Genomic DNA, 8,789 nt, shown 5'->3' with positions numbered 1-8,789 from the left:
ACAGCCAGAGTTGTTGTTGTACCTGTTTTCTATCCCTATTGACAACACAAACAGCCCATAGACAGAACGAACACATCGGTTTTGTTTGTGATGAGCTGTGCTGCGATTACGCAAATCATTCACATTTATTTCACAGTAGAAAGGGCGTAGTTTTTTTCATTAAAGTCTCTGAATAACTTTTATAGTAGAGTTCGTTCCGTTTCGGTGGCCATGGTCAAATATGGTGGCCATGACCCAGAAACAGCATGATGCATTGGCCAACATTTTTCATTATGGAACACTTTGGGCAAATAAACTGCGCTGTAGTTATACATGAGAAACTGCACAAAACCCACCCCTTTAGGCACCCATAAGAACTTCCCTCCGCATACATATTTTTATTCGTGTGCTGCCCAACCCACTCAGACTTGAGTTTGGCAAAATGCCACCTTCTCTACTTTCCTACCTTAATTCCTTTCCAAAAATGATGGCTACGGGGGTGACTGTTTAACTAAAGTGCTACTGTAGGGGGCTGTTGTAGTTTAACTCCTGCCCACCAGTAGCTGCTGCTAACAAAAAGGGTGACTCGAGGTCTGACTATTCATCCATTCTCTGCGCTTCAATTTTCATTGATTCTGAATGCACGGGTAGCCCTTGGGGATTCTCCGTGAAGGGAGACACGCCTTCAGACGCGGCCAGACCCTTACAAGCCATCTGCCACTACCCAAACGTCGTTTTTTCCTCCTCCCCCTCCCTCCTCCCTAGCTTCCCTCAAGCGCACGGGTCTATACGCCAGTGTCCACTGGCTGGCTCTGTCTACATTGAACTGGAAGCATGTTAAAGAACCTGTAACGGTATGGCTATGCTGGGCCATATGGCGAGGGGAAGCCAGAAGTTTTCGTCCCCGAAGAGTAGACACCACATGGTAGCTCGTGGGAACGTAAACACGACGCGCATCACACGATATCGATCATATGAAGTGGTGGGGAGAAGATGATTAGCTTGAATGGGGGTTTGGTGACTGTTACCAAGTGATCAATCGACTTACTATTGATTATTTCTGAGCATTCAGACTGTTGACACGATTCACTACTTATCGGTTCGACCAAAATCGGCATTTTATTTTCCAAACCCTCATCCAGGCTATAGCTTCTGTCTCCTGAAAATAAAACTTTGTATGGTCATTTTTCAGCACAAAGATTGGCGACTGAAGGTCAACTTTATATTTGTCTTATCAGGGCTGAGATAGGCCTAATAACAGCAACTCATCTTCCCTGGTCGCGGTTCTCTCAATTTCCATCCTTTCTGACCCGCCTGTTTACCTGCTGAAACCTTTGGACTCTGCAGGAGCAGCGCGGCCTTTGTGTCCAGATCAGATTACTATGGCCAGCTGCTTGAAGGGGGGCACAGGCCAATCCATGGGTGCCCCCTAGTCGTGCTGCTGTCACATTTGCATATGTTGTGGCTGAGGACGTGCTGGGCTTAAATTTGGGGAAGAGTACCGCAATAATTACGCGGTGGCCCCTGAAGGCGCTCCCGCGCGTGTGTGTGGCGCGAGTGGGATGTGTGAGAGTGTGTGGGACAGAGAGAGAAAGAGGGAGAGGGACAGAGGAGAGAGAGGGGGAGGAGAAGGCGTCGACGTTTTTCAAGGAGCAGTGGCCTGTCGCGTGCCAATGTTTATCAAAACACATCTGCCACGTTCCCCCGGGTAACGCCCATGCGTTGGCGCATCACAACATATGCTGTCCCTATGCATAAATCGATAATTCAACATCTGATCATTTGTATGACACATATCCACACACAACAAATACTCATGGTGATATGTGATAGAATCAGTGCATAATCAATACAGATATAGTGAAGTGAAGTACATGAAGTAGAAAGTAGTTTTTGATCCCTCCAACTCTTTAGTGTTGATAACTCCAACCACATGACATGGAAATATGGGCTGATCAATCAATGTATCGTTCTAGTTTAGTTCTAATAAGAATTACCCCAGGCATGATCTTTATTGCTTATGAAAAACTATGTGGGAAGTACGGCCATAGTTTCCTTAAAACGATAATTTATTTGTAGTGCCTCCGAGATTTTTTAACTCTTTCTCAATTCTGAACCAGTGCAATCTGGATGAAATTGTCTGCCACAGTCTATGAATAGAGAGACCTTGTGAATGGGAAAGTGACACCTCTCTCTCTATATCTCTCCCGTCGCTCTCTATCTCTCTCCACGACATCTGCCCAGCCATGAACAGATGTAGGCACCTGCGTTGTCGGCCCACATATGCACACATGTCCCTTTCAACCTCTCGGGGACCCGGACCAATCACAATGGGATAGACCAAGGGTGTGGTAACCAAATACCCCCGATCCCCCCAGGACACACGCTCTGTTAGAGGCATTGTCACAAGCAATATCATGTGGCCAGGCAATGCAATCTGTTCTAAGACTGTTCATTTGAGAGATGGGGGTTTGTAGCATGTAGCATGTAGCATGTATCATGTATTAAAGGGGCTATGTAGAGTTTCTTGTTGTTTTTGGAAGTTGAAGTAGTAACACCAAGGCGTTTGATTTTCCCCATGTTTTAGAGACATGAATAGAAAAGCATACAGAGAGAAGCAATGGAGCTGTATTCAGCCTAGTTCATCATGCTGATCTCCTAAGTGGCCGTTTGGGTAATTCTGGAGTGGCCAAGCCAGGGGCAGCAGCAGGCAGGTGTTAGTTGTGGTTCAGTAGAGGAGGCTGATGGGAACAACAAGGAACAGGGCGGGAGCAGGTTAAAGACAGAGGAGGGTTTTGTTCTATGAGGATGAGCGGGAAAAGTAGCCTGAAATCCCACTGGCAGCCCTAGATAATAGGGATAATAGCCCTGTCCCTATCCCTCAGCTGCTGCTGGACAGAGGATCCACACACACCTGTTGTCTTGTCGTCCCCATGGTGTGTGGCTAGCTAGCTAGCGGGAGCGCTACACCTCAGGAATGCTCCAGCCCCATCCCTGCTGCACCACGACCATTAGCCTCTGTCCCAAGAGGGAGGAGTGGAGCTTGGGTGGAAGGTGGAGGGAGGTGAGGGTAAGCTAGGCTACGTGGTGTGGAAACCAGCAGGGCTATAGAAGGGTGTGTGGTGAGAGTGGGGGGGGGGGGGTTTAGAAGCCGTGTCCTCTTCATAAGGGGTTCCCTCCAGGGTCTGTCCGGAGACCCCTGTCCTAAATCACTGCCCCCAGGGGAAAGGCCCTCCTTTGTGAGGAGATGGGCCTGCAAGCTGGGATGCCAGCTGCCACCTCTGTAGCGTCACAGTCTCCACTATGACAATGCTTCTTTCTCTGGTCACACTGGCCAGGCCAGCAGAGCCCATTAAATAAAGGACTTGGAGGACTCATAGAAGGGCTGCAGGGCCACAACATGTTTTTTGGCTAAACGTTAATGATGACAAACTACCATGTGGGTTATGGTGTATGACATAATAACCTCAAGTGATATCGATTCTCTCACTGTGGTGAATACAATGGAGTGTCTAAAGACAGATGAGTCATGATTGGGATGTTATTACATCATGAGATAATCAATTAAACAATGCTTTAAAGTGGTTTCTGGAAGCTGTACTGAACTATAGGGCTGTATTGGCTGTTGTCTCGTTGCGTTCATTGGAGTGAAATGGAGTGAAATGATGAAAGAAAACATTTCAGTTTGTTTGTAAAGTAAACATTATAACCCTTGAGAAAAGCACAGAACATTTCATTTCAGTAAAAACTGTATTTTGGGAAGTGTGGTGTGTGTCCCAAAAAAGCATCCTCTGATTTAGGACTAACAGCTGGTGAAGAAACAATGAAAACAAAAGTACTAAAGCGTATCGCAACCCCTAAATTATAAGATGACATCATGAGTGTACCGTGAGTCTTCCTCACTACAAGATTAGACGTTATATAGCCTAAACGTGAACGTAATATAAAAGTACAGCAGATCTCCAATCATGCTCGTATAAGCATTTAGGCATCTGTGTATGATATTCCCATCCATAGCTCAGGGAGTTTGTCCCCCCCCATTGTATGGAGCTCTAATGGTGATTCTAATGATGCCTTGTCCATCTTTGATAATAAAAAACCAGCACGCCCCTCATTAAAGACCCAGGGCTGGTTCTCATGGCCCTCTCCCCCGTCCCCGGAGCTGGGGGGGACAGCAGGCGCGGGAGTCGAGACAACACCGTGGCACACGCCTGTTGACCGAGCCACAAAGCAAAAGCGTGTGACACCCCCCCCCCCCCACCCCCCAACCCCCAGCCCCCTCCCCAACCCCTGCACTGGCCCCATTGTCCCCCGAGGTCCTGCAGCACAGGCACAGACAACCAACACCCCCCCCCCCTCCCCCGCAACCACTATACCCTCTATCCTACACTCATGCCCCCTCTTCCTTTGGAATCAATTTTACCAATCAGCTGATCCCTAGCTCTCACACCACCAGGAATATGAAGACACACCCTCCATCCTCCTCCTCTTCCCCCCCCCCCCCCCCCCACACACTCATTCTAGTAGCCCACCCTACCCGACCGACCCTGGGAACATCAGCTGCTAAGGTGGAAATCCATCATTGTGTGTAAGAAGGTTCCCCCTCTGCACGTTGCACAGTCATTACCATTCACCATACAGGGGAGGAGGAGGGGTGGGGCTCTAATTCACTGATTCACATGCAGACAGTATTTCTTGGGAGGGTGGGGCCGGGGCTGGGATAGCTGGCTGAGGATGGAGATGGGGCAGGTTGGGTGATGGGGATGGAGATGGGTCAGGTTGGGTGATGGGGATGGAGATGGTGCTGGGGGGGAGGGGGGGGGTTTACGGCTGCCGGGGTCAGGCCTGTCCTGGGAAAGTTGGATTTTTCATTTAAGTCACACATGTTGTGGCCTTCTGGTGGCTGCGTGAACGCCTCACGCTGACAGATGGCCGCGGCCCATAACTATAGAGTCCGAACGCCCGGTCCCCGAGGGATACAGAGAGAGATGGCGAGAGGGAGAGGGAGAGAATGCGTCGCTCAACTGATCCCATCAAAAAGAGAGAGGGTAGAGCACGAGGGAGGGATAAAGATAGGAAAGGACGGCAGGAAGGAGGGAGGGGGTTGGGGGGGGAAGAGCCCCAGAGCCCCTTAATCCCAATCCCTAAAATTGAGTAAATATATTTGCCAGCTTTGCAAACTTTAAAAGGGCGCCTGGTGCTCCTGAAGGTTCTGATTAGGTGTCTAGTCTATCAGCGTGTGGGTCTTTGGGAAGATTGTTTGTCCATGGGTAGAATAGTGGCTTTGACGATGGTGTTCACAGAGGATAGGTTTATAGTACCATCTAGTAGAAGTGGGGTGCTGACTGGTCGTCAGTCCTCATTGTGTGACGCTACCTTTTGTCTTTTCGCCACGACTCTTCGTTAATCCTATTAATGAAACAAAGTCATCGCCTGGTTAAAGATCCCACGACTCTGATTGGCGTATTTTAGGAATCTTCTTTGAATAAAGAGTTAAAATATCACTGTTACGGGTAGACAATGAAGCCCTGAGATGCCCGTCACCATATACATGTATATTGTGGAAATTAATAACAAGGGCGTCCTCTACAACTGTAATATAATAGTATGATAATGGATTTTCTATCTACTATAGTTCTTACCTTACAGGATTTTGTAAAGCAGTATATCATTCCCTGTACTCCCACTTGGTCTCACTCCTCACTGCTGCTCTGTGCACACTCTCACTCCCACTCACTTCTGCTGTGGCTCTACATGCAATGTTCTGTTCATTAAGACATGTGTTCAACTTTGAATAGCATATAAATAGTCTAGTGATAGAAATCAACATTTTCTAGCAACTCTACAGCTAATACTCCAGTCATGATTCAACAGCCCTGCCATTCTGCTAGGCCTAATGTCTACCAAGAGGGCACTATGTTGCGTTATGCCTGTGTTGTGGTTAAAACGGATGTGGGAGTCCTCATTTACTTCATGTAAGGATAATAATGATAACTTTGTTAGAGATTTTTTTTTTTAAACTTGTTTGGTTTGACGGGCTACACATTCTTCTTATGTTGTTGCTAAAATTGAACGAAAAAAAGAAAACAAATTAATATTCAGAAGACCAAATCCTTAAAAATGAGATAAACAAAAGTGTGTAGACCTACATTGGTCTAGATATTCACCATATTTACTTGTGTAAATGACCAAGTGGATCACATTATTTACTACGTGGGATCAGAGTTTCAAATAATCTTAGTTTGTTTGACCTTGAAAGCTCTGGGACACGCACCGCACCTCATGTGGCGCGCAGTAAGCCTCTTACAACTATTAACACACCAAATGCAGAGGATGCCAATCAAGAGACCATGGGGCGTGGATCAATTTAAAGGCAGTCTTGCGTTTACAGTATGCTACACGAGTTCAGCTGTAGCTTACCCAAATTGTTATTTCTCTAAATTTCTATGACTTACTGACAGAAACGGACAGTCAGGTGCGTGCTGGTTCGATACACTTTGGGAAGTGAACCAACATATGGGATTTCAAGGTGCAGAGATCCAGACGGCTCTGGCTTTATTGAAGCGGTATTCCTCGTGAATTAGGCCAGTTATTCAACGGCACAATGCTTCCACAAGATATAGGAGTGCAGAAACCCCGTCGGATCTCGGATCCGTCTCCACCCGTACCACCACGGCCGGGCAAGAACAGAGACTTTCATCTTTCAAAGCGCCGGCGGTCGGGCTCCGTACCTGAGCGAAAGGTGAACTGCGTCATCGTCGGAGATGGAGCGGTGGGGAAGACAAGCCTTATCGTCAGCTACACCACAAATGGTTATCCGACAGAATACATTCCAACAGTTTTCGACTATTTAGCAAGTAATTTGTGAGAGAAATCAGAAAACCCGAAAACGTGATTTATTGTTAATTTGGCCGCTTTTGCCACTGGTTTTACTCATGAATTGATTTGCCCAAATGTTGCATTTTATAAATGTTTTCTTGTTTTTGTTTGTGACTTTTGTGTGTGTATGTGTGTATTATTTTTGATCTCTCTGAAGCAATAATGGGTTACAATTTGATATCGTTTGATGGTGCAAAGTAAACCTCCCTGATGCATAGTGCCTTGACAGGTAGGCATTGAACAGGTGTCTTAATGCTGTCACCATTAATAACATCTGTGTACACTCTTCTTCTTCTCAGCTATGGTTGTGGTGGACGGAAAACCTGTGAGACTGCAACTCTGTGATATGGCTGGCCAGGTGAGTCAAAGTTTTGTTTTTGAATCCAACACTAAATGAGTGTTAGTAACCTATAGACACGTTAACCGGGATATTCTATTGTAGTGGTAGAGCTAACACATTATTCTTTCTTCTCGTGTTCTGCTTAAAATGATAGAAATGGGGGATGGAGGAGGACACTATTAATGTAAGCCGTTCTCTATCAGTGGTCAGTAGTTTGTTTAGATTCCACAGCTTCACTTATCCCAACATAGGTTGCCTCCACATTCTACCCCGTGTCTTGGTTGCCCCCTATAGGGATTCCCCTGCACTCCCTCCCCTCTCTGATCCTGTGTCAGTAGTTATCAACCCCTGGCAGAATATCTCTCATAGTCGTTGCCTCCCTCTTGATCCTCAGATTTATATCGCCCCCTGTGGGAGGTTCCTGTCCGTGCCCCCAGAATCTATACCTTCTTACGTTCTCTCTGGCTCTCTGTGCTTTATCGCCCCCTTTTGGACGACTCTCATAGACCTTTCTCTTCCTAATGCATGCCCAATTCCAAATCCAACTCTTCCCCTACTCCTTAATAGGCACCTTTGTAGATCTGAAAGGATTGGATAGGTGTGGGGCGGCAGGGCTAGAGCATTGGACTGGTAACCGGAAGGTTGCAAGTTCAAATCCCCGAGCTGACAAGGTACAAATCTGTCGTTCTGCCCCTGAATGGGCAGTTAAGCCACTTTGTTCTTAAGAATTTGTTCTTAACTGACTTGCCTAGTTAAATAAAGGTACAATTAAAAAATAAAAGGTGTAATAATCAATATGCCCTGAACTTAGAGAGAGAAATGGATGTATTAGTGGACCATATTGCTAACCATGCAGTAGTCTTTTCAGAATCAGATCTACATAAGGTCAGGGCTAAGAATCAATTTGGGATTGGGTATCTCTGACCCATCCTCAACTTGAAACTTTTGCCTTTCTGTCTCCTATAGGACGAGCTGGACCGGATCCGCCCTCTATGCTACCACAATGCCGATGTCTTCCTACTCTGCTACAGCGTGGTGCGCCCCTCCTCCTTCCGCAACGCTACCGACCGCTGGGCGCCCGAGATCCGCCGTCACTGCCCCGGGGCGCCCATGGTCCTGGTGGGGACCCATCTGGACCTGAGGGAAGACGTCCAGGTGCTGGTCCAGCTGGCCAGGAGCGGCCCGTGGGCACCGAGGAGGCCCAGCAGCTGGCGCAGGATATCGGGGCCGTGTCCTTCGTAGAGTGCTCGGGTCTGACCCAGAAGAACCTGAAGGAGGTGTTTGACCAGGCCATCTTGGCCAGCATCCAGCCGGTGGAGAACGTTCAGCAGCTCCAGCAGAGGCAGAGCCTGAGGAAGAAGACCCCAGATAAGATCAAGAGTCTCTCTGAGACTTGGTGGAAGAAGCTGAGCTGTGTTGTTGTGGCAGGAGAGTGTGTGGGAGGAGAGTTTGACTGAACCCCCCAAGCAGGTGTTTAGGATTTGACATTTTTCTAAGCTTGTATTCAGTCTTTAGTTTTTTTCACTCCATGTATAATATCACTCAGGAAAACAGACCTGGACAATAGTATGCTGGAAAAAATGTAAATGTA

At 47.3% G+C, this 8,789-nt stretch overlaps 1 pseudogene across 1 annotated transcript; it reads left to right on the top strand.

Annotated features, from left to right (window-relative positions):
• The first annotated feature begins 6,513 nt into the window (after positions 1–6,513).
• Positions 6,514–8,778, top strand: LOC110485865 (rho-related GTP-binding protein RhoU-like; annotated as a pseudogene). Its single transcript, XR_016485790.1, has 4 exons — positions 6,514–6,836; positions 7,158–7,216; positions 7,353–7,382; positions 8,165–8,778. The product of XR_016485790.1 is annotated as a rho-related GTP-binding protein RhoU-like (transcript).
• Positions 8,779–8,789: the final 11 nt, after the last annotated feature.

This window comes from Oncorhynchus mykiss, chromosome 13 (genome assembly GCF_057628025.1).
Source record: "Oncorhynchus mykiss isolate SJ-2025 chromosome 13, ASM5762802v1, whole genome shotgun sequence".
Taxonomy (NCBI): Eukaryota; Metazoa; Chordata; class Actinopteri; order Salmoniformes; family Salmonidae; genus Oncorhynchus; species Oncorhynchus mykiss.
This window is presented reverse-complemented; position numbering and strand designations above follow the sequence as displayed.